Consider the following 26,897-nt stretch of genomic DNA (forward strand, 5'->3'; position numbering starts at 1 on the left):
CATAGCCCCATCCTCCATAGCCACAGGGGCTGCAGCAGTTTCCGTAGCCACAAGTCATCGTGCAGGTAGTGGTGGTGGATTTGGAAAGCAAAGTACTGGGAAGCAAAAGGAGTCTGATGAGAATGGTGGCATTGCAAGGGATTTCAAAGGCCAAGTAGACCAATCTTCTGGCTCAATGCAGGGTCTCAACAAAGGGTGGGTGTGGCATTCGTACGGAGCCCCCGGTTGTCTCACGGACTATTGTCTCACCACTAATCCGCTGCCACCAGCCAGGTCCTCCCCAGTAAATCACTTAGTCTCAGTCAGGTTTTTAAGTTAACAAAGAAGAGTGTAGTTTATTGCTTTAACTGCATTCAAAATATTGTTACTCTTTACCTTCTTAGTCTTATTTTTATCCTGTCTCAAACTCTTCTACCTCCCCTCAAACAAGAACCAACTGCACTGTCTCTCTAATTCCAGCTGCCTGCCAACTGCTTTTCCAACTGCCTTTCCCAACCAACCAACCCACTAAAACCAACCAGCTACCCACTACCCAAACCTCGGGCTAAGCCCTTTTATAAACAGGTAGGCTCCGCCTCCGGCTTTCCTATTGGTCTACATATTAACCCTTTCTCTCCCCCTGTACAGACATTTTCAAACGAACGGGCAAACGCCACAGTGGAGAACCTCAGGCCTAAGGGGAGAATGAGATTGTGGCCTTCCAGCTCCCAGTGGTTATGGGTGTCTAAGGCACAGGGTTTTGGTTTTGTGAGCATTCTGAAAGGAGCACATAAAAAGTTCAGGGATCGTAAAGTATCTCAGCCACTTCAGGAAACAAACTGATAAATAATTCTTCTAGTCCTCATGGAAGTGGCTATCTGCTTAAAAGGAACCCATGGAAAGCTCCTGACCCTTTCTAGAAAATCCATGGTGATTATGATGATTTATCTGCCCTCCACATTAAGATCCCAGGGCAGGTTACAACATTAAAACATAATATTAGGAATGATTTTCAACAAAAAAATAAGGTGTGTCCTAAAAATGTGCACCTCGAGTGTCACAAGCCAGGGTAAAGAGGCACATCTTCAGCCTTCTGCAAAAGTTGTTTCATGGAGATGCAAGACACACCTCTGTGGTGAGGGAGTTCCACAGCTTAGGGGCCACCACAGAAAAAGCCCTCTCCTGGGCTGCCACCCTCTGAGCCTCTGGGGTGGAGGAACTATCAAGAGGACCCTCTCTGCCAATCACATCCCCTGAGAGGATGTTTCTGGTAGGAAGCTGTGTTTGGGTATGCGAGGCTTTAGTCGTTCACTGCCAGACCTCTGCACCATCTCTGTCCTTGAATTATCATCAACCAATTGAGTTCCCTCTCATCCCAAAGAGGAAGTTCTTACACCAACCTCCTACCCACTCCTCAAACACTCATGAAAGCCTAGGCTGACATTTAAGGAACCAGTTTTTGTGCTTTCATCTTGATGTGCATGGCTATAAATCCCAGAGATGCCTTGTCATTAGTTCTGCTTTATAAGCAGGGCAGGCTGGGAGCAAAAGCTAAACAAGGCATGGCTTGAGAAGCCAAGTAAACACCCACAAAGCCTAAAACTTCCACCACTAGGACATGAAAAGAGCCCTGTCTAGTTCGGCATCGTGCTCTCACAAGGGACAACCTGGTTCCAGCGGGGAGCCCACAAGCAGAGTCTCAGCGCAACATCACCCTTCCCTCTTGTGGTGGATTTGGAAAGCAAAGTACTGGGAAGCAAAAGGAGCCTGATTAGAATTGTGGCATCTTGTGAGTCCTGAAATGCTGCTTCTGATGGTGAAGGCAGAACATAGCCACCCTGGCTAATAGCCCCTGATAGTCTGATTTCTCACCGATCTGCTGAATCCCCTTCTCAAGCCATCCAAGTTGGTGGTCATCATTACTTCTTGAAGTAATGAAATGAACTCATGGTGCTCACTAATTGTTTATCCCCAGCCTTTGACATAAGATCTTCGACTGAGTCAGAACTTTGGTCCATCCAGCTCAGCGTTGCCTATACAGTGGTACCTCGGGTTAAGAACTCATATCGTTCTGGAGGTCTGTTCTTAACCCGAAACTGTTCTTAACCTGGAGCACCACTTTAGCTAATGGGGCCTCCCACTGCTTACACGTCATCAAAGTACAATTTCTGTTCTCATCCTGAAGCAAAGTTCTTAACCTGAGGTAAGTTCTTAACCTGAGGTACTATTTCTGGGTTAGCGGAGTCTGTAACCTGAAGCATCTGTAACCTGAAGCATATGTAACCCGAGGTACCACTGTACTGGCTGACGGTGGTTCTCCAGAGCTTCAATGGGGGGGGGGGGGTTCCCAGCCCTACTGGGGATTCAACCTGGGGCTTTCTGCATGAAAAAGCGCACACCATGTCCCATCCCCTAAGAGTAAGATTCTAGTCCTAATACTGGGAGTTGAACCTGGAGCCTTATGCATAAGAACATGAGAAGAGCCAGTTGGATTAGGCCAAAGGGGCCCCATTTAGTTCAGCATTGTGTCCTCACAGTGGACAACCAGTTGCCAGTGAGAAAACTGCAAGCAAGACTCCCTACAGTTTCCTGCTACTGGTATTCAGAAGCATATTGTCTCTAACAGTGGAGGTACTCTGTTAAGAATAAGAATAAGAACAGTATTATTTATACTCCGCTCATCTGGTTGCGTTGCCCAAGCTGCTCTATGACCTATGCCCCTTCTCCTAGAACTATTTTTCTCCTAGCGAACACATTTTTAAAACTGCAATTCTAACAGCACAGATCCAGATTCAGAATGTTTCCAAGCAGGACTACGTTACCTTGATCTCTGAGGAGCTGAAGTCCAGAAGAGTGTTTGGAGGAACCCCGAGAGTTGAGGGCTTTTATACCCATTTCCCGAGCCACCTCATGGGTAGGAATGTGCGTGGCATGACACCTGTTAGCAGCTAACTCATACTTAACTCACACATGCATCACGGCTCAAATTGCTGTATGGGAACAGCGCTCCTGTTTAGGAACACCAGAGTTAAAAATAAAAATAAAAATGAGGACGTCCTCGTCCGTTCCCAATGGTTCCGGTTGCTCCATAAATTTATGGGCCTCATTCCTTCCCATTTAATCAACTGTTTCCATCGGACTCAAACCGGGAGTGCAGGCAGTTGGACTGGTTTGCTTCCGAAGCGCCTGCCCAAATGGTCCACCACTGAGGGACAAGCAAAACATGGCAAAGGCACGTGCTTAGCATCCAAATGTAGAAAAAATATGCTCAAGTCGCTGAAGTCTAGGCCAGATGCCACGTGTGTGTGTTTGTGTGTGTGTGTGTTCTGATTTTGTGGTGTTTCTTTTCTTTCTTTTATAAAGTTTTTATTTCATTTTAATACACCACATTAGTGATGTATGGAAGTGAGAGCTGGACCATAAAGAAGGCTGATCGCTGAAGAATGGATGCTTTTGAATTCTGGTGCTGGGGGAGACTCTTGAGAGTCCCATGGACTGCAAGAAGATCCAACCTCTCCATTCTGAAGGAAACCAGCCCTGAGTGCTCACTGGAAGGACAGATCCTGAAGCTGAGGCTCCAATACTTTGGTCACCTCATGAGAAGAGAAGACTCCCTGGAAAAGACCCTGATGTTGGGAAAGATGGAGGGCACAAGGAGAAGGGGACGAAAGAGGACGAGATGGTGGGACAGTGTTCTCGAAGCTACCAGCATAAGTTTGACCAAACTGCGGGAGGCAGTGGAAGACAGGAGAGCCTGGCGTGCTCTGGTCCAGGGGGTCGCGAAGAGTCAGACACGACTAAATGACTAAACAACAACAACAACAAAGTTTGTTATTGGCATGAGCTTTCATGTGCATGCACACTTCTTCAGATACGCTGAAACAGAAGTCACCAGACCCTTATATATAGTGAGAGGGTGGGGAGGGGTATTACTCAGAAGGGGGGGGGGGGAATGGGTGATTGGCTGATAGGTGTGGTAAACCTGTTGATGACTGTTAATGACTGTAATTGGTGTTACAGGGAAAAGCAAGGGGTGAGATGGCTAAAAACAGCTTTATCATGTATAATGAAAGTATTGGTGCTGACCTTTAAAACCCTAAACGGCCTCGGTTCAGTATACCTGAAGGAGCGTCTCCACCCCCATCATTCTGCCCGGACGCTGAGGTCCAGCGCCGAGGGCCTTCTGGCGGTTCCCTCATTGTGAGAAGCAAAGCTACAGGGAACCAGGCAGAGGGCCTTCTCGGTAGTGGCGCCCGCCCTGTGGAACGTCCTCCCATCAGATGTCAAAGCGATAAACAACTACCTGACATTCAGAAGACATCTGAAGGCAGCCCTGTTCAGGGAAGTTTTTAATATGTGACATTTTAGTGTATGTGACATTTTTCATCTTTGTTGGAACCTGCCCAGAGTAGCTGGGGAAACCCAGCCAGATGGGCGGGGTACAAATAATAAATTATTATTATTATTATTATTATTATTATTATTATTATTATGAGATTCCCTTGTTAATTGCTCCCTTGTTTTAATTTTCTAATCTCCTTGATAGAATTCTCTCAGTTCTTGGTATGTTTTCCATTTCTCTTTGCCTGTCATCTTTTTTTTGCAGAAATATGCTTGCTGTGAAATCCATAGAGGTCTCCTTTGTCACAGCCTAGGTCTGTATTTATTCCAGATTCTTAATATGGCACTTCTATTAAAGTGATTTTTTAAAGTCCGCATGAACTTTAACTTTATCATACCACAAAAACTATGCTATCCAAACATTAGGTCCTTTCCTATCTCCAAGAACTTCTCATTTCTCTCTTTTTTTTATTAATTTTTTTAAAAGAATTTTTCTTTTACAAATTATATAAACACACTCATATTCAAAATAATAGACAATTTTTTTGACTTCCCCCCGCCCCCTCCGCAATCCTCATACTTTAGAACTTCTCATTTCTCAGTGTCAACCAGTCCTTCTTCCACATTAAACAACAGGCTACAAATTGCAATTTCAGATTTGGTACACCCAATCTCCCCCTTTCCTTTGCATCTTGTACTAATTTGTTTAACACGTAGTTTCTCCCACCCCTTACCATAAAAACCTGGATAAATATTTTTGGCCATTGTTTAAATAGTAAGTCATTAGCTAGAACAGGTATTCTAAGTTCAAATTCTAACATCAAAGAGAGTATGACAAGTCTGTGTATTAGCTCCCTTTTTGTATAATATATATGTAAATGATGTCATACTTGAACTTAAACGTATCAAAATACTTTCCTTCCTTGGTTTTATTCCATAAAGTACAGTGGTACCTTGGGTTAAGTACTTAATTCATTCCGGAGGTCTGTACTTAACCTGAAACTGTTCTTAACCTGAAGCACCACTTTAGCTAATGGGGCCTCCCGCTGCCGGAGCACGATTTCTGTTCTCATCCTGAAGCAAAGTTCTTAACCTGAAGCACTATATCTGGGTTAGCGGAGTCTGTAACCTGAAGTGTATGTAACCTGAGGTACCACTGTACCCATTTTGTTATATGGCAGGCATGTCCAAAGTCCGTTTTGGGGGCCTAATCAACAACTTCAGTCCTTTAAAAAGTCAACAACTTTGGCCGGCCCTTTGGTTGGCCCTCATGCATGTTCACTTCATCAAATCTGGGCCTCTTTGAAAAAAGTCTGGACACCCCTGCATGCTGACTATATGGTTTCATTATCACAATCACAAGTGGATATAAGGCAATTATTAAAATTTGGGGGCGATGATTTGCCACAATGAATGTTTGAGCGTAAATCATGCCAATAGAAAAGTTGTAGTGTTTGGAGCAAGTCCTTATAAACACAAATGGCTCCTAGATTTGAGCAAGTGAGGCACTTTAATTAGGTCTGGATACAGTTTTCTGATAGAGGCACTTATTCCCATCTTATGGCGGACGCAGCTTTGAAGGCCTCAGGATCCTCACAAGCAGTTCTCAGCTGCAGGAGAGAAGCCGTAACCAGGACAATTGCACGTCAGGTAAAACTTCTGACACCATTTCTTTGCTCTTGTTCCTCCTTGAAGGGAGAGGCAAGATGCCAGACCATCCATGGAAGAGAATGCTGGACCCATCTGGCACTGATTTTCAGCAGCTGGCCCGATGTCAGACTTTTGAGTGGGGTGGGAAATTGTTGGTTCAGTGTGAAAGGTTTTTGGTGTCTAGGCAAGGGATAGAGGTTTTGTTTAGATAGGGTTGCCATATTTCAAGAAGTAAAAGTCCAGACACAAAAGGTTTAGGAAATCAACATCAAAGTTGAGGTTGAAAAACCAGACGTATGGCAACCCTAAACCTAGAGCTCATCAGGTAGCAAGTGACTAATAGTTTTAATGAACAAACAAATAAATATCTGAAGAAGTGTGCATGGACATGAAAGCTCATACCAATAACAATCTTAGTTGGTCTCTAAGGTGCTACTGGAAGGATTTTTTTAATTTTGTTTCAAATAAATAGAAGATAGAAATCAACAGTTTGGGAAATTGTGGGATGGAATAGTGGGATGGTCAGACCACAATTGGAATTCTGTGTCCAGTTCTGAGCGCTACAATTTAGGAAGGATGTTGACAATCTGGATCGTGTGCAGAGGAGGGTGACCAAGATGATCTAGGGTCTGGAAACCAAGCCTGATGAGGAACGGTTGAAGAAGCTGGGTATGTTTAGCCTGGGAAAGAGGAGACTGAGAGGAGATAGGATAGTCATCTTCAAATATCTCAAAGGCTGTCACATGGAAGAGGGAACTGCTCTGGAGTGTAGGACTTAAGGCAATGGCTTCATGTTGCAAGAAAGGAGATTCTGAGTAAACATCAGGAAAAACTTTGACAGTGGAAGGTGGTGGACTCTCTCTCCTTGGAGGGTATTAAGCAGAGGTTGGATGGCCATCTGTCATGGAGGCTTTAGCTGAGATTTCTGCATTGCAGGGGGTTGGACTAGATCAGTGGTTCTCAACCTGTGGGTCCCCAGATGTTGTTGGACTACAACTCCCATCATCCCTGAGCTCTGGCCTTGCTAGCTAGGGGTGATGGGAGTTGTAGTTCAACAACATCTGGGGACCCACAGGTGGAGAAAGGCTGGACTAGATGAACCTTGGGGAACCTTCCAACTCTACAATTCTATGATTCTATTAATGAACTGCTGTGGTCTGGGATAGTCACTTCCCTCATCGCTTGGTGACTTTTTGTCATCTGGTGAAAGAGAGAGGTTGCAGCTCAGTGGTGGAGAATCTGCCTTGCATGTAGAAGTTCCCAGGTTCAATCCCTGCCTAAAAACCCAATGCAACCGCTGCCTGTCAGAGCAGAAGAGAAGGAAATCTGGCGCCCTGCAGATGTTTCTGCACTGCAACACTCATCAAGCTTGAAGGCTGGCCATGATGGTTCCTTCATAGCTGGAGCTGTCATGTGTGTTGTATTCAGAGGTGGATTTAACGGAGCCTGGCCAGTTTGATTGCACTGGGCACAGGGATGCTGCAGGGGGGACCACAACTATGATATATAGTGAAAGATGAGAGTTATAAGGGCAAATTGTGGCCTCCATGGGGCGTCGCTAAAATTTAAGACCCCACGGTCCATGACTGCTATATTTCATTCTATTTCCAGAAGTAGCTTTTATGTCATGTGAATTACAGAAATGTAGAGTTGGAAGGGATCTCAAGCCCCATCTTGTCAGTTTGCATTTCTTAGTGCAGAAAGTATTGATAAGATGTGTGGAGATCTTTTCTATTCTACTTAATTCAAGAGGGTTCTGGAAGCTTCTCTATGTGAAAGAAGCAAGCAGAAGGTTCCTGATGTTTGGGTTATTCCTTCAGAGAAGCTGAGTACAGCTGGCTTAGACTGGTTCTCTTATTGAGGCATCTAAATTAGACTCATGGCATGCATTTTTGTGATAAGGGCAACACCCTGCCATTTCTTAGTATTTCTTGCATAGATCAACACCCTGCCAATTCATTGAATTGCTTGCATAGTCAACCACGGTACAGGATGAGCCATAAAAGGAGTTAACGTTATTCAGCATGTGCCTTATCGTTTTTATCCAGGTAAAGAAGGGTGCTGTTAGATTCTAATTTGCTGAATGTTCTCTTACATGTTATGACATAAAAAGTCCTATAAATATTTGCTGAGCCCTGAGTTCAGGGCTCAGACTTTGGAAATGATTCCTCTGAGTCAACTTGCTAGCAAGTACCGTACTTGACAATCAACTTTCTGAGTTTCTCCATAGCGGCGTGGAGTTCTTTCTTTCAGCCAATGCTGGTTTGCTACATTATCTTTTCTGTCAAGGTCATGCTGCCTATAAAAGTAGGGTTAGAAGGAGCCTGGTTTTCACTCTCTCTTTCTATCTCTTTTCCTTCTATTGTGGTGCCTCGCAAGACGAAATTAATTTGTTCCGCAAGTTGTTTCATCTTGCGATTTCTTTCGTCTTGCGAAGCACGGATCCTGTGCTGAATTTCTTCCTCAGTTGCTCAGGCTCCCCCCTCGCTTTCAACCGGCCACCATGACCGTCAAGTTGCGCTCGGGCTTCTACGTGGGCAAAAAGTCCGCCGCGCTGCTGGCGCTGCTCTTGGTCGCGCTGCTGTTGGCGCTGCTGGTGCTGGCTATCCTGTACGGGCGCTGCGCACAGGATTTGGAAGGGAGAGGCAGCGGCGGCACCCACAAACGAGGCTCCCGCCAGCGCCGACCCATCCGCGCGACCGTCCGGCCCTGGGACGTAAGTAAAAGGAAACAAACATGCAAGATGTTTTCGTCTTGCGAAGCAAGCCCATAGGGAAAATCATCTTGCGAAGCAACTCAAAAATCGAAAAACCCTTTCGTCTTGCGCGTTTTTTGTCTTACGAGGCATTCGTCTTGCAGGTACCACTGTATTGTGGTGTCCTGTACATAGTACATAGTATGCTTATTGTTAAGGTTTAGACTTATTATAACTTATTGTAAGTTTAAGTGAAGTCTGCTGCAGCTGGATTTCTTGTGGACAGTGCCAATCCAGAATGTGTATGGATTTGTGATCAGTATGCTCATTTGCCTTCAGTCGCAGTAAAGCTCTGCTGGATGAAATAATAATTGCCTCTGGTCTATTTTGGGGGGAATCCTGCAATGTGTTTAAGTTATTACTCTGCTAACAACACACTGGAATCTGCTCGGGATCAATACTAAATAGAATTCCATGAAACCCAACTGCTGAAAATTGGGAATTTCAGCTAGATTCAAAGGAAAACAGAATGGAAATGAAAACTCAGTAGACATTGGTTCTGATGCAGTATGGTATTTAATTTGGAAGAGGTAGGAAGGAAGGTACAATGGGGATGAGGAAGAGGATGGATGTCCTCTTGTGGAGAAGACCAAACCATACAGGTGATGAGGAAGCAACGGTGAGGAACAGCAGAGGGAAAGCAGGCATCTGAGCTGGAGACTGAGACCCTTGAAGACCCTATTCAGGGAGCTTCCAGGAAACTCAACTTGGAGGAAACCCTTCTGTTGTGTCCAACCAAGTCCTGCTCAAAGTAGACCCACTGGCATGAATGAGCCTAAGTTGGCCGTGTCCATTCACTTCATTGGGCTTACTCTGAGTAGGGCTAGTGTTGGAGGCAAGTCCTTGGCTCAGATGCTTCTTGCGTAGGTGAGGAAGAATTACCATCCCCAGCTGCCACAACATCTGCTGCTGCAGCAGTTGCCACCGTAGCCGCTGTAACCTCCGTAGCCTCCATAGCCACCACATCTGTTGCCGCAGCAGTTGCCACCATAACCTCCGTAGCTTCCGTAGCCTCCGTAGCTGCCACAACATCTGTTACCACAGCAGTTGCCGCCATAGCCGCCGTAGCCACCGTAACCTCCGTAGCCGCCACATCTGTTGCCGCAGCAGTTGCCACCATAACCTCCGTAGCCTCCGTAGCTTCCATAGCCTCCATAGCCGCTGCAACATCTGTTACCACTGCAGTTGCCGCCGTAGCCTCCATAGCCCCATCCTCCGGAGCCACAGGGGTTGCAGCAGTTTCCGTAGCCACAAGTCATCGTGCAGGTAGTGCTGGTGGATTTGGAAAGCAAAGTACTGGGAAGCAAAAGGAGCCTGATTAGAATTGTGGCATCTTGTGAGTCCTGAAACGCTGCTTCTGATGGTGAAGGCAGAACATAGCCACCATGACTAATAGCCTCTGATAGCCTTATTTCCCACCAATTTGCTGACTCCCCTTTTCAAGCCATCCAAGTTGATGGCCATCATTAGTTCCTGAAGTAATGAAATGAACGCATGGTGCTCACTAATTGTTTATCCCCAGCCTTTGACATAAGATCTTAGACTGAGTCAGAACTTTGGTCCATCCAGCTCAGCGTTGTCTCTACTGGCTGATGATGGTTCTCCAGAGCTTCAGATAGGGGGGTTTCCCAGCCCTACTGGGGATGCCTTCTGCATGAAAAAGCACACACCATGTCCCATCCCCTAAGAGTAAGATTCTAGTCCTCATACTGGGAGTTGAACCTGGAGCCTTATGCATAAGAACATGAGAAGAGCCAGTTGGATTAGGCCAAAGGGGCCCCATTTAGTTCAGCATTGTGTCCTCACAGTGGACAACCAGTTGCCAGTGAGAAAACTGCAAGCAAGACTCCCTACAGTTTCCTGCTACTGGTATTCAGAAGCATATTGTCTCTAACAGTGGAGGTACTCTGTTAAGAATAAGAATAAGAACAGTATTATTTATACTCCGCTCATCTGGTTGGGTTGCCCAAGCTGCTCTATGACCTATGCCCCTTCTCCTAGAACTATTTTTCTCCTAGCGAACACATTTTTAAAACTGTTTCCAAGCAGAACTACGTTACCTTGATCTCTGAGGAGCTGAAGTCCAGAAGAGTGTTTGGAGGAACCCCGAGAGTTGAGGGCTTTTATACCCGTTTCCCGAGCCACCTCATGGGTAGGAATGTGCGTGGCATGACACCTGTTAGCAGCTAACTCATACTTAACTCACACATGCATCACCGCTCAAATTGCTGTATGGGAACAGCGCTCCTGTTTAGGAACACCAGAGTTAAAAATAAAAATAAAAATGAGGACGTCCTCGTCCGTTCCCAATGGTTCCGGTTGCTCCATAAATTTATGGGCCTCATTCCTTCCCATTTAATCAACTGTTTCCATCGGACTCAAACCGGGAGTGCAGGCAGTTGGACTGGTTTGCTTCCGAAGCGCCTGCCCAAATGGTCCACCACTGAGGGACAAGCAAAACATGGCAAAGGCACGTGCTTAGTATCCAAATGTAGAAAAAATATGCTCAAGATGCTGAAGTCTAGGCCAGATTCCACGTGTGTGTGTTTGTGTGTGTGTGTGTTCTGATTTTGTGGTGTTTCTTTTCTTTCTTTTATAAAGTTTTTATTTCATTTTAATACACCACATTAGTGATGTATGGAAGTGAGAGCTGGACCATCAAGAAGGCTGATCGCCGAAGAATTGATGCTTTTGAATTCTGGTGCTGGGGGAGACTATTGAGAGTCCCATGGACTGCAAGAAGATCCAACCTCTCCATTCTGAAGGAAACCAGCCCTGAGTGCTCACTGGAAGGTCAGATCCTGAAGCTGAGGCTCCAGTACTTTGGCCACCTCATGAGAAGAGAAGACTCCCTGGAAAGGACCCTGATGTTGGGAAAGATGGAGGGCACAAGGAGAAGGGGACGGCAGGGGATGAGATGGTGGGACAGTGTTCTGGAAGCTACCAGCATGAGTTTGACCAAACTGTGGGAGGCAGTGGAAGACAGGAGTGCTCTGGTCCAGGGGGTCGCGAAGAGGCGGACACGACTAAATGACTAAACAACAACAACAAAATTGAACAAAGCCTTAATGGGATGCCGGCTACAAACCTCGTTTCACTGAACTGTTCAGTTTCCTCAGAAAGAAATAGAAAAATCATAAACCTTAAATGACCGGAATTCAAAAAAAGGGGGGCCGAACTCCCAAAAAGTCTGAGGTATTATAATCCTAGCTCGACCTAGGTGAAGCAAAGCTCAGTAATAAAAGATTGAGTACTCAAAGGTACAGTTTCTAGTCACGACTAAACGACTAAACAACAACAACAACAACAAAAAAATACACCACATACAAAAAGAAAATATGAAGATACACAAATATCCGTCACCTCCTAAAAACTAAAAAGAAGAAGAAAAGAAAAATAAACAATAACAACACCAATACATTAAATATTACTCACAATGCATTTAACATAAAAATGACTTTTTCCTATATAGCTGACTTCACGTCTACTCCTTACTTCTACTTCTCATCCATTATTCACTGCCATATTTTACCATATTTTGGCTTTAATGTTATTTATTCTATCCTAGGTTTTCCATCAGATTTAAAACTCCTGCTGAAGTTGTTCAAATGCTGCTTTTGTGATGTTTCAAACTGCGAAGGCCAAAACATCAGTGATGATTTGAAAGAAACATCACCAAGCCATAAACCCAGCAGAAAGAACCAACTGGCTTGCAAATTAGCAGATTTGAGAAGCATATGCGCACAGAGCTAGAAATGTGCGGTGGGCTGGCAAGAGGTTCCCCATTTTTGTTTCATTTCAGAACAAGATTCCAGTCCTCATGGGGTATGAAGCTTAGAAATGTATTCACATCTCAGCCCCAACCCTTGCCAAGCCTTTTCCTTTGCACCCCCTTGGTTGCTAAAATTATATACTGCCTAACTTTAAAAAAACTAACTAACAACCAAACCGTCACCTCAGAGTGGTTTGAATGGAAAACAATTGTGTTCCAGTGGAGGTGGGAGAGAAGTGTTAACAAAACCAGAGAATCCAAGAATCTCCCAGTGTCCCTATTTTCCAGGGACAGTCCTAGATCTACAGAAGCCGTCCTGGTTTCTGATTTGATCCCAGAATGCCCCGCTTTTCCTTAGGACGTCCCTGTTTTCATTGGAGAAATGTTGGAAGGTATGAACTCCAAAGCATATATAGTCATACCTCAAGTTGAATGTGCTTCAGGTTGAGCGCGTTCGAGTTGTGCTCCGCGGCAACCCGGAAGTAATGGAACGTGTTACTTCTGTGTTTCGCCGCTCGCGCATGCGCAGACGCTCAAAATAATGTCAGGGCATGCACGGAAGTGGCGAAACACGACCCACACATGTGCAGACCCACCGTCGCAACTTGCATTCCATTTGGGATGTGAACGGGGCTCCGGAACGGATTCTGTTCGCATTCCGAGGTACCACTGTAGAAGCTAAACACATACAAGACCTCCATTCTCTTTTCGTTTTAAATCAGGGGTCAGCAAACTTTTTCAGCAGGGGGCTGGTCCACCGTCCCTCCGACCTTGAGGGGGGCCAGACTATATTTTGGAAGAAAAGGAATGAACGAATTGCTATGCCCCACAAATAACCCAGAGATGCATTTTAAATAAAAGCACACATTCTACTCATAGTGGCTTTTAGCGGCTTTTAGCGGCTTAGCGGATAAGCGGATAAGCGGCTTAGTGGCTTAGAGAAAGGGGGGGAAGGGGGGAAGTCAGAAAAACTCGCAAGGCATTTTCGTCTTGCGAAGCAAGCCCATAGGGAAATTCGTCTTGCGAAGCACCTCCAAAATGGAAAACTCTTTTGTCTAGCGGGTTGTTCGTCTTGCGAGGCATTTGTCTTGCGGGGCACCACTGTATTTGTGGGGAGTAGGAATTCGTTCATTATTTTGTTCCAAAATATAGTCCGGCCCCCCACAAGGTCCGAGGGACGGTGGACCGGCCCCCTGCTGAAAAAGTTTGCTGACCCCTGAAATTGTCTGGAGCCTGTCCCTGGTGGCAATGGGCGTTCATTGACATGACTACGCGCTGGAGGCTAGGTGTCCCTCTCCCCACAAACGAAGGATCAACTTTCAGACAACACACAGGAACGGACTTGAAATGGACATGGAGTGGAGATGCTAATACCTTTTGGTTTTGGGGTTTTTTTTTTTTAAAAAAAAAATGGACCTCCCAACTGCCACACAAAATTAGCATTTTTTACTAGCCAGCTAGGTCTGTCACAGATAAATCGGGAAAACTAGAGCAGAAGAAGTCCACCTTCCAGCTTCCCACAACCTTCAACCCATCACGACGTAAACTGGGGAGACTTGTGAGACATTCCGCTGTGGTTGATGACCTCTTGCGAGGCTATTATACCAAAATAACATCAGAGCCCATTAAGATTGGGTGTCAAGCCATAGAGGCAATAATAATAATAATAACAGCAACATATTTCAAGCATATAAAACACTAATGACTGTTTGTGGAGAGATCTGGAAGCCTATTGTCTGCTTCCCAGCTTCCCAGCACCACCACCGAATGAAGACGCAAATAGATGTCATCAGTTTGCTGACCATGTCATCCTGAGCCCCATGGTGTGGTCAGAAAGGGGATGGTCAAATCCCGAAGAGGAATGGGAGGAGTTGGGGGAATAATAATAATAATAATAATAATAATAATAATAATAATAATAATTTTTATTTATATCCCACCCTCCCTGGCCAGAGCTGGGCTCAGGGCAGCTAACACCAGTAAAATTATGGTAAAGAGAAAAAAAAAACACAATTTAAAATACAGGTTAAAATGCAATTTAAAATGCAGCCTCATTTTAAAAGTAGCCAATAGATCAAAACCATAAGGGGAGGGAAACATAAGGGTCAGACTGAGTCTAAACCGAAGGCCAGGTGGAACAGCTCTGTCTTGCAGGCCCTGTGGAAAGACGTCAAGTCCCTCAGGGCCCTGGTCTCTTTTGACAGAGTGTTCCACCAAGTTGGGGCCAGTACTGAAAAGGCCCTGGCCCTAGTTGAGACTAATCTAACCACCTTGCGGCTTGGGACCTCCAAAATGTTGTCATTTGTGGACCTTAAGGTCCTCCGTGGGGCATACCAGGAGAGGCGGTCCCATGGGTATGTGGGTCCTAGGCTGCATAGGGCTTTAAAGGTCAAAACCAGCACCTTAAACCTGACCCTGTACTCAACCAGGAGCCAGTGCCGTTGGTAAATTGGTGCTGAGTGACTCAAGGAGGGTCCTAGTGCAATGGGGAGGTGAACTCTGCACCCTACTTGGGCTTAGGATCCCATCTGCTCAGGATTATCCTAAAGATGACCTCTTAACCTTTCTATTGACTGCTGTCCATATGGAGCTAGCCAGATGTTGCAAAACCAGTGTTTGGCTAAGTATTGATTCTTCAGCATTGGCTGAGAAATGAACATGCCAGGTGAGAGTAGCAAAGAGCAAACATAATGCATATTCCTTTTATAATGCATGGCAAACTTATTATTGAATACATAAATTGTTCAGACTGTGGCAGGAATCCACCCAGGACTCACGGGAAAATGTGGCCTGATCTCTTCAACTAATCAAATGAAGCTTTAACACATGGCATGATAAAATTTCTGTAATTTTACCGAGACAAGTTATTTGGTGTTTACTTTTGTAACAACTGCTTTCTCAAAATTTATCTTCTGTACCATGAAAATAAATAAAAACAGTATTTAAATTGTTAAAGGGAAGGGAGAAAACAGTCTGGAAAACGGGCAAAGGACCATGTGGGTTATCTATTTATTTAAATTCATAAAATTTTATACACCAATTGATTTTTTAAAAAAAAACAAAAACAAAAACTCAAAGCAGTTTACAAAAAAAGATAAAGCAATAAAATTCCCACCCATAAAAATTAACAACAGTAATTTAAGACTTTTGAAAAGTTAGCGTAACAACAGACTGGAAGGACAGATTGTGAAGCTGAGGCTCCAGTACTTTGGCCACCTCATGAGAAGAGAAGACTCCCTGGAGAAGACCCTGATGTTGGGAAAGATGGAGGGCACAAGGAGAAGGGGGCGACAGAGGACGAGATGGTTGGATAGTGTTTTCGAGGTTACCAGCATGAGTCTGACCAAGCTGCGGGGGGCAGTGGAGGACAGGAGTGCCTGGCGTTCTCTGGTCCATGGGGTCACGAAGAGTCGGACACGACTAAACGACTAAACAACAACAAGAGTTAATCACAGCTTGCTGGAATCAGCGCTTATTATAGAAAGGCCACATGACAAAAGGAGTGAAGACGTGGGGTCATGTATCCTCAGACCCATGTGAGTCATAAGACAGCAGAGCAGCATGGGAATATTAAGGCTGCCCCATCCGTTTGCAGCCTGACATTTGCTATGACCTCTGTTATAACATAGACAAGGCCATGGGGAGGTGACCCCAACCACAGGTGATGACTGGTTCTCAGCACTCCTGGATAGTATTTAAGGCTTCAGTGAGAACATCTCAGTGCAGACCAGTACTGCACACTGTGGCGGAAAAGTTGATTTTGCTGCACCGGTTGGAACAACAAGCACTGGCGGAGGAACGGGAGTGCGGAGGGAGTGGACCGCTCCCAGCACCACTATTCCGGTAGCGTGCCATCGCAGTGGCCACTCCGGACACGCTCTGCGCGCACCCCTGGGTGTGCTGGGTGCCACTACTCCACAGGCTGCACGCCCTGCCCCCAGAATGAGTGCCACGCCCTTGCAGGCAGCGCACCACACTCCCGGATGTGCATGCTCTCTTTGTTTTGTTTTTGTGACTGTGTGGAACGCAGTTCAGCTACTGATTGATTGAATGATTGTGTGACTGAAGTACATTGTTTATTGCTTTCCTTTTATGGATCAGTGGTCTCGTCAGATAGTAAAATTCATGCTAAATTGCTGTTTTGGGGGTTGTTTTTAAAAGTCTGGATTGGATTAATCTGTTTTGCAATACTTTCTTTTTTTAAAAAAATAATAATAATTTTTATTGATTTTAACAAATAAATTATAAAATGTGCCACAAAACTTATCACTTATACAATCTTTTTAGACTTCCATCAGCACCTCTGATGATCAACCGTTTTAACCACTTCTCATGCATTTCTTAACTTTATATTACTTAATTTTATATTGCCTTTACATCTCTTAACAAATCATCCTTCCCCTTCTCCATTTTTGCAATATTTCTAATATTATTCCTCACAAAACTTCTTGCAAACCTACAAACGTCATCTGATCTTCACAAATACTTTTCAAATAGTCCGTAAATTTACTCCAGTCTTTCGTGAATTTCTGGTCCCGCCGGTTTCAAATCCTTCCTGTTAGTTAATCTAGTTCTGCATAGTCCATCAACTTCATTCTCCATTCTTCAAACGTTGGTAATTCTTCTTGCTTCCATTTTTGGGCCAATAATATTCTTGCTGCTTTTATTGCATATAAAAAGAGCTTACATTCCTTTATATTTATATCACTCCCAACAATGCCAAGTAAAAATACTTCTGGTTTCTTTATAAATGTATATTTCAACATTTTTTATCTCATTATATATCATCTCCCAGAAGCATTTCACCTTTTTACATTCCCACCACATGTGATAAAATGTTCCCTCTTTTTCTTTACATTTCCAACATTTATTACTGACTTTATACATTTTCGCTAACTTGACAGGTGTAATATACCATCTATACATCATTTTCATCACATTTTCTTTTAGGGCATTGCATGCAGTAAATTTTAAACCTTCTTTCCATAATTTTACCTAATCACTCAGATGTATATTATACCCAAAATCTTTGGCTCAGTGAATCATAACCGACTTAACCTCCTTGTCCTTCAAATGCCATTCAAGCAGCAGTTTATACATTTTAGACAAAATTTTAGAATCATGTTTTGCATTACTTCCTATGGGAAAGTGTGCCTTGGTTTTGGAACGCTTTGGTTTTGGAACGGACTTCTGGAATGGATTAAGTTTGAGAACCAAGGTACCACTGTATTTTAAAGGAAACTTGATAAAAAAAATCAGCACTCCCGACATGGGTTGCCTTACGTCCAGGTTTTCCTGGGCATTTTTTTCCCTTAGTGAGCTTCTGCCAGTCAGTGCCAGCAGTACTGCGCTTAATGGACCAGTGGCCTGATTCAATAGAAGGCATCTTCCTGTTTAAATCAGCCCTTTATGCAGAACCTTGTGGAACTAGAAGCTCTACTTTATTTTAAAGGGAAAGACCACAAAACACTGGAACAGACTGAATTCTCTATTTTCTTTTCTTTCTTTCTTTCTTTCTTTCTTTCTTTCTTTCTTTCTTTCTTTCATTCATTCTTTCATTCTTTTTAAACAATCCTATATATAGTATAACTTTATGAAAAATATAGAAGCTTTTCTACTAGGGATAACAGACACAGGTATAGCAAGAGAAGATCATAAAATATTCCTCTATGTCACAGGAGCAGCAAGGATCCTAATTGCTAAAAACTGGGGGAAAAGAAACTGTGCCAACAAAAAAGGAATGGCAAGACAAAGTGTTAGAGTATATAGAACTGGCTAGATTAACAGAGGCAATTAGAGATCACACTAGACAGGAGTTTCAAAAAGCATGGGGGGAAATGCAGAGAATACTTCACAAAACAGTGCCCTAAAATACACACCTGGACTTGTTTTGATTAATGTCTGCAGGAGACTTTGTGGAAATTTAAGTTATAATTAGAAAAATCTTAATAATTATTCATAAAGGAAACAGCTTATAAGAAGTAAATAAGGAGACCAGATACAGGATGAAGGAATCTTTTATTTGGTTGTTTGTGTTGTTGTATGTTATGCTCACTGTATGTTATGTTCACGTTTAATGAGGGTGGATTTGTGTATTGGGGGGTGGGGGTTTATGTTATGTTGTAAATAAAATTCCAATATATATATATATATATTTTTAAATCCTAGCTAAAAGCAGGAGCAAATGACAGAGGGAGGGAGGCTACATATGAGGCAGTGGAGGACAGATGCCAGAATCTGAGAGGGCATCTATTGGACTCATTTATGTTCCTTTAAATGCCAGCAGGGGGCACTCACAGACCTTTCACCTCCCTCTTGTGGAATAATCAGGGTGATAAATTCTCTGCTTGATTAGTTGATGGGGAAGGGATCTCCCTAACTGACTTGTTTTTGTTTTGTTTTGCTTTGCTTTTTAAAAAACAACAACCCTAGGATTCAGCTAGGCTGGATCTGGACCCGTCAAAGAAGCATTTCAATTTAAAGCGTTATAAATTCAAACACAGATTTATATGCGTTGTATGTGCGATGTAACATTGTGCCGCCAGATGGCGATGCGGATTCGCGTTTTTCTTTACCTGTTTTCCCTGTTTACATTGACAAAGCTGAAACTGAAATGCTTCTTTGATGTGTCTAGAGATCCAGCCTCACTCTTTGTTTCCCAAGCGTATAACTTTCGTTTTGTAGGAAAACCCACATTTCACAACCCTACCCACATCTGAAGAGCTAATTACAGTAAGTCTGGAAGCTTTCTTCAACAGACTCTCTTCAGAGGAAATCTCCCGCTCTCTCCCCATTGTTAATGTTTCGGTTTTATAGGTGGATAAATATATGTACATCATAGCTGAGATCCCGAAACCTACCATGAAAGACACTTAAGAGCTTGGCTGTGCCTGTGGTGTGTTTTGTTTGAATGCCGTGCCTAAGAGCCTAAGAAAAGCCCAGTTGCTGTATCAGACCAGTGGCTCACCCAGTCCTGGGTCATGCTCTCACAAGGCAAAACCAGATGCCTGTGGGAAACCCACAAGCAAGACCCAAGAACATGAGCATCTCTCTCCTCCTGCAGTGTTCAGAAGCATCACTGCCCCAGTAGAGGAAGCAGAGCCGAGCCATTGTGACTTTGTTGTTGTTGTTTAGTCGCTTAGTCATGTCCGCCTCTCCGTGACCCCATGGACCAGAGCACGCCAGGCCCTCCTGTCTTCCACTGCCTCCCGCCGTTTGGTCAAACTCATGCTGGTAGCTTCGAGAACACTGTCCCACCATCTCGTCCTCTGTCGTCCCCTTCTCCTTGCGCCCTCCATCTTTCCCAACATCAGGGTCTTTTCCAGGGAGTCTTCTCTTCTCATGAGGTGGCCAAAGTATTGGAGTCTCAGCTTCAGGATCTGTCCTTCCAGCGAGCACTCAGGGCTGATTTCCGACTGAGAGGTTTGATCTTCTTGCAGTCCATGGGACTCTCAAGAGTCTCCTCCAGCACCAGAATTCAAAAGCATCCATTCTTCGGCGATCAGCCTTCTTGATGGTCCAGCTCTCACTTCCATTCATCACTACTGGGAAAACCAGAGCTTTAACTATACAGACCTTTGTTGGCAAGGTGATATCTCTGCTTTATAAGATGCTGACTAGCAGCCACCAATAGTCTTCTCCTGCATGAATTTGTCCAATCCTCTGTATAAAAGTCCTCCAAGTCAGTGGAGCATGAAGCCATAAACCAGGGGTACCCAAACTAAGGCCCGCGGACCAGATAAGGCCCGAGGAACTCATTTATCCAGCCGGCGGCGACCCCCGCCGCCCGCTGCTGCTGCCCACTCTTACCAGCGCTGCGTGGCTGCCCACTTCCGGGTCAGAGGCTGATCGTTTTCAGCCGTGCAATCTAGTCCTCATGACAGGATACTTTCACTACTGAGAAACATGTCATCTGCAGGTGAAGATAGCATGAAGCTCACCTGCTGCAACATCTAAATCATGGGTAGGCAAACTAAGACCCGGGGGCTGGATCCAGCCCAATCATCTTCTAAATCCGGCCCTCGCACGGTCCGGGAATCCACGTGTTTTTACATGAGTAGAATGTGCGCTTTTATTTAAAATGCATCTCTGGGTTATTTGTGGGACATAGGAATTTGTTCATTTTTTTCTTCTTCAAAATACAGTGGTACCACAGGTTAAGAACTTAGTTCGTTCTGGAGGTCCGTTCTTAACCTGAAACTGTTCTTAACCTGAGGTACCACTTTAGCTAATGGGGCCTCCTGCTGCCACCGCACGATTTCTGTTCTCCTCCTGAAGCAAAGTTCTTAATCCGAGGTACTATTTCTGGGTTAGCGGAGTCTGTAACCTGAAGCGTATGTAATCCGAGGTACCACTGTATAGTCCGGCCCCCCACAAGATCTGAGGAACAGTGGACCGGCCCCCTGCTGAAAAAGTTTGCTGACCCCCAGTGAAGTGTGTCTTTCATGCCTTCAACAGTCATGGCTTCCTACAAAGAATCATGGGAATTGTAATTTCTTAAGGGTGCTGGGACTTGTTAAGAGGAGACCCTGCTCTTCCTCTCACAGGGCTACAAATCTCAGAGTTTCTGGGGTTGACTGATAAACAGATTTGGGAATTGTCGTTCTGTGAAGAGGGATGGGGATTTCCTAACGACTCTCAGCAGCTTCCCACATAAGAAGTCCTGAACATGGTCTGAACATCTCACTGCTCTTTTCGTTTTTGCATTTGAAGGGGCAACGGAGAGTTGGCGTTGCAGCCCGCATGTCTTGAATTGCACATCTTGTGGGAGCTAATAAACCGTAGCCCAAGTTCACTCGAGCATCAGTTCATTATTCCAGGGTATGCTCGTAAAGGGACTCTCCTCTCTCCCCCTCAATGTGTAAAGAAAATGCATGTTGAATGCAGTCTGCTAAGTCTACAAAGCAAGAAAGTTCAAAAGCTAATAAGCACATACAAACATTGATGCGACAAGGGGGGGGGGCGCGACAACGAGATACTTCTGGCTGCGAAGCCTTCAACAATCCTGGGCCTATAATTACCCTGAAAGTTGTGCAACGGAGGTGTTTTGTAAAGACGCAGCTGTCCGTGGCAAGAGTATAAAAGTGTCCAAGAATCCAGGCATTTGCTAAACGCATTTTCTTGGCTTCTCTCGTTTTGCATTCTGAGGAAGACTTGGGTGAGTCCAGCTTGACTAAATCTGCCTTTTAAACCCTAAGAGTGTTTGCTTGAGCTATTTGATTTTTCAGCTGAGCATTACGCAGAGAGAGAGAGAGATACGTAGGATGCTGTCTTGTACTGAGTCAGACCATCAATCTATCTACCTTAGTTTTGTCTACACTGACAGGCAGTGGCTCTTCAGGGATTCAGGCAGGGAATACCGTATTTTTCGCTCTATAGGATGCACCTTGTTTTAGAGGGGGAGAACAAGAAAAAAATCTCCCCCTCTCTGCTCAGTACCCCTTCACTGAAGCAGCAGGAGAAAGGAGCCCCTTCCATTTCTCCTCCCACTTCGCTGAAGGGGCGCTGCGCAGCTCTCCCTCTCTGCTGAAGCCAGGAGAGTCTTGCTCTCCCGGCTTCAGCAAAAGGAACTCAAAGCCTGCGGAGCCCAGCGAGAACTCGCGCTGCACTCCGAAGGTTTCAGGCGGCTATCCCTGAAGCCTGGAGAGCAAGAGGGGTCGGTGCGCACTGACCCCTCTCACTCTCGAGGCTTCAGCGAAAGCAACGCGAAGCCAAGGAGCATGGAGGGAGCGCTCCATCTGCGCTTTGGAGGCTTCGTGTTGCTTTCGCTGAAGCCAAGGAGCCTGCATTCGCTCCATAGGACACAAACACATTTCTGCTTAATTTTTGGAGGGGGAAAAGTGCGTGCTATAGAGCGAAAAGTTCGGTATATCCCAGTAGAAAAAAGACTGTTGCGGAACCAAGAAATTGCACAAAACAAATGAAATACCATGAAAATCCCTGAAACGAGAAGTAATCGACTAGAAATATTATCTTGTGGAAATAAACTAAATAATAAAAATCAAAACGTTTAAGGAAAAAATTAGAAAAACCTAAAATTGAACAGTCTTTAACATCAGCAGTAGCATCTAGACCATAGGAGCATTTCAGCCCTGTTCTTGAGTTTCTTTAAAATCTAAAACAGCTTATCTTGTGTTCCTTTCTTTTAATTTGTGCCATTTAGGTTTTTTAAACCTTTTTGTAAAGGCAGCGCTAGAATTTTCACAGCTGACTCCTCAACTCTTTATTACTGTTCTTTGCTTTCTTTAAGTCGGGCTTTGTCTAAAACTTGCCATTTAGGTTTTCAAACCCTTTTTTGTAAATTCAGTATTAGAAACTGTACCTTTGATTACTCAATCTTTTATTACTGAGCTTTGCTTCACCTAGGTCGAGCTAGGATTATAATACTTCAGACTTTTTGGGAGTTCTGCCCCCTTTTTTTGAATTCCGGTCATTTAAGGTTTATGATTTTTCTATTTCCTTCTGAGGAAACAGTTCAGTGAAACGAGGTTTGTAGCTGGCATCCCGTTAAGGCTTTGTTCAATTTTGTTGTTGTTGTTTAGTCATTTAGTCGTGTCCGCCTCTTTGCGACCCCCTGGACCAGAGCACTCCTGTCTTCCACTGCCTCCCGCAGTTTGGTCAAACTCAAGTTGGTAGCTTCGAGAACACTGTCCCACCATCTCGTCCTCTGTCGTCCCCTTCTCCTTGTGCCCTCCATCTTTCCCAACATCAGGGTCTTTTCCAGGGAGTCTTCTCTTCTCATGAGGTGGCCAAAGTCTTGGAGCCTCAGCTTCACGATCTGTCCTTCCAGTGAGCTGTTCAATTTTAGGTTTTTCTAATTTTTTCCTTCAACTTTTTGTTTTATATTATGTAGTTTATTTCCACAAGATAATATTTCTAGTCAATTACTTCTTGTTTCAGGGATTTTCAGGGAATATAGGTTCCAGCTGAACCTGCAGATGCTATTGGAGGTTGAAGCTGGGGACTTCTGCATGCAAGGCAGCCGCTCTGCCACTGACCTTTTCCTTAAAGATAATAATGGCAAGGTTGTAGTCCTTGCGTTTCCAATTAAAGAGGCAATTTAAACAGGGAGTTGGGAAGTGGTCTCGTAGCAAACCCAATCCAAATATCTTTATTGTGCTGACCTTTGGCCATGACAAAACCAAATAAAAAACAAATACAAGTAAAGATCTGCTGTGACTCAAATCATACTCTCTGCTTAGATCTCTGTGTCTCCCTTACAGTTCAATGCTATAAGATCCAGGGTCTTCTTTCTCATCTTTTTGGCCACCAGAGCAAAAAAGAGAAACTTTATGAGGCATTGAGATGTTTACATTGCCAAGAAGCTATAGGGCCTTCTCTGGTTTGGCAAGAAATTGTACCAAACCAGAACATTGGTCCATCCAGCTCAGGGGGAATCTACACACATATTAAAAAATGCTGTTGGAATGTTTTGTTTTGTTTTAGAAAAAAAATATTCATTTTTCTTTTTAATTCATTATATACATTTCAGATTCTTAACATTTATTATGTACAGTGGTACCTCGGGTTAAGTACTTAATTTGTTCCAGAGGTCTGTTCTTAACCTGAAACTGTTCTTAACCTGAAGCACCACTTTAGCTAATGGGGCCTCCCGCTGCTGCCACGCAATTTCTGTTCTTATCCTGAAGCAAAGTTCTTAGCCCAAGGTACTATTTCTGGGTTAGCGGAGTGCGGAGTCTGTAACCTGAAGTGTCTGTAACCTGAAGCGTATGTAACCCGAGGTACCTCTGTATTCCTTCCTCCCTCCCCTCCAAGACTTCCCCCAACTTCCGCTTCTGGATTTGTTTTCTCCTTTCACCCACTTTGCTACCTCCTAACAGAAAAAGTTATTAATAACATAACATTCAACCTAAAAACATAGAAGTAAACACACTGTCGTATTTCTCTATCTTCTAAACATTTTCTAATACTAATACTGTGAATGTTTATTTAATTCCTGCCATCAAGTCTATTGACTTTCTTTGTTTCTGCAAACATAATATAAATGGTTCCCATTCTTCTTCAAAGTTGCTGTTGTCTTTTTCTTTGTCTGTCATTTTTGCCAGTTCTGCATTGTTCATCAACTTCTCTTGCCATGGTTCTTTAATTGGTATTTGTTTTGTTTTTTAAACATTTTGAAAACTATATGGAATTTACCATAGCTCACTCCTGCCATCTAGTGTCGAATTTGTATACTGCACTTTACAACACAATTAAAACATTTTATTTGCAGATGTATAGCTGAGTCCTCAGTATTGTCTATATTTTATTCAAGTTGGCACTTGCACCCCTGGTCCAAGTGAATTAAGGACACGTTTTTCCGACCTTCTTGCCCCATTTTCCTCTAATTCTTTTCACACCTGTCTCCTATTATGCTTCTTTCTGTGTATGTCTCTTTCTCTGTCTCTCTCTGCCTGCCTCATATCACTTTCCCTGCATTAGATTTGTCTCTGCTTTGTCTGTTCCAGGCCTTTGTTTGCTCTCCCAGGGATGAGTAACTACGGGACGTACGGACTGTCATCATGCAGCGGCAACCAATCAGGCCGGGAACCATCTAGCCAAGGCTCCGGCCATTGGTTTGGTTCGACGACGTCTCGGCCCAGATGCTATGAGCCGAGCAGCTATGGATCGTATGCCAGCTCTGGTGGCTTCGGAGGTTGTGGAAGCTGTGGAGGTGGCTATGGTGGCTCTGGCCGGATGGGTGGCCATAGCGGTTTCGGCAGTTTCGCTAGTTTCGGCGGATGTGGCGGCCAAGGGAGCTACGGTGGATGGGGCAACCCAAGGCCCTGCGCTTCTTCCCCCTGGGGAAACTGAAATCTTCCCAAGGCTCCTGGGAGTAGATGCGGTTCATCAGCGATGGACGGAATTTAAGCCATTCACTCATTTCCAGATTCCTTCTGACAAATTGTAAGCAGCAGTCAGGTTTAAATATGTAGGAGATATCCCCAACCTCTCTTAAAAGCAAACCTTGGCAAACAAGCCAGGGGTCTTTTGATTTTGTACATGAATGTGCTTGAGTTATCAAAACAATAAAAGGTACATTTGAAAATGATGGTTTCTCATTCCTTGTCTGAGTAGTTTTGACCTGCAACTTTGCAGAGGAGGGGCTAACCCTAAGGACGTTCCTGCATAGCCACTTGTGTGGTGAGTTCCCGCCCCCCCCCCAGCAGAAATAATGACACGTGACACAATTATTAATGTTAATGGGCTAAAAAAGGCCCCAACTTTATTGGTTACAGGTGATGAGTGGTATTGGCTTAGGCATTGGTCCTAACCGACTATATCTGACTTCAGCCCATCTGCTAGAAGTCTGGGAAGGGTTAACTACCATTGGGTGAGTCCTGCTGATGCACATCAACTAGGAACTCCCCCGGGGTCACTGATAGGGGGCGTGCCTTAGGCCCTCACCTCCATAGGCTTCGGACAGGGCCACGCCCCCCGGAGTCCTTTAATGGACTACCCTTCAATATTTGGGGCAGGGGATGGCGCTTCCTCCCCTCTTCCATCTACAGAACAATACCAATGCCTAACCGCCAATACCAAGAAAGTTGTGGTGATTTGCTACAAAGTAGGTGAAAACCAAGTGACTGGTGCCAATTTGCCAAGTGGGAAAATTCCTACCAGGCACCTCAACGGTGACCAACCAAGGTCCATAGCAAGGTCAAGGAATGAAAACCTTATAGGGTGGGAGGGTGGGTGTCAGATGGCTGTTGCGGTTGCTCAAGAGTAACCAGGCAGGACTCCAAACCTGTGTTTTACAGGTTTTTATTTTGGTGCAAACTATTTACAGTGAAGAGCCCCAAAGCTGGCTCAAATGCTAGCAGAATCCAGGAGTGGTTTTTTCTTGGACCTCCCCCAACATAAGAGTTTCATTACCCCCAACCTTCTCCTTCCCTCTTTGCACCTTAGGCTATTGCGTAGGATGGGCGATGGCAAGGGCGTGTTTCCCTCCTGTCCGCCTTGCCCAGGAGCAGTGTTAAGGCTCCCACAAGCATTCTCTGGTCCTTGCACCTCTTCCCCACTAGAGGTGGGACATTCTTCCTCCCCGGAAGATTTTCAGAGGCTCCCTGTAACACAACTGCCCTTCTGTCCCTCGCCTCTGAGCTGATGGCAGTTCCCTGATAGTGGGAAAAGCAGGAACAGCTGGCAGGCGGGAAAGAGGGTGATTCTCAGCCATGTCCTGCCTTAAATAGGGCAGGCCACACCCCCTGAGCCAGCCGATTGGCCGACCAGGGGGTGACACGGCCGGGGATCCCCCCAATCGCATGGGGGCTGGGCTTCAGCCTCCGCGCACATGGAGGGGCCATGAAGCCCACAACCCCACCTCATCCATAGGGCAGACGTGGCTATGCTAGAACTCACGGAATTGCATGGAATTCATAGAATCACATACAACTCATA

General features: G+C 44.7%; 1 long non-coding RNA gene across 1 annotated transcript; it reads left to right on the forward strand.

Moving 5' to 3' along the window:
• The first annotated feature begins 375 nt into the window (after window positions 1-375).
• On the forward strand, window positions 376-25,548 carry LOC307205889. Its single transcript, XR_013834157.1, has 2 exons — window positions 376-564; window positions 24,965-25,548. It is a non-coding gene; the product is annotated as an uncharacterized lncRNA (long non-coding RNA).
• The last annotated feature ends 1,349 nt before the right edge of the window (window positions 25,549-26,897 follow it).

This window comes from Podarcis cretensis (genome assembly GCF_951804945.1).
Source record: "Podarcis cretensis genome assembly, chromosome: 16".
NCBI lineage: Eukaryota > Metazoa > Chordata > Lepidosauria > Squamata > Lacertidae > Podarcis > Podarcis cretensis.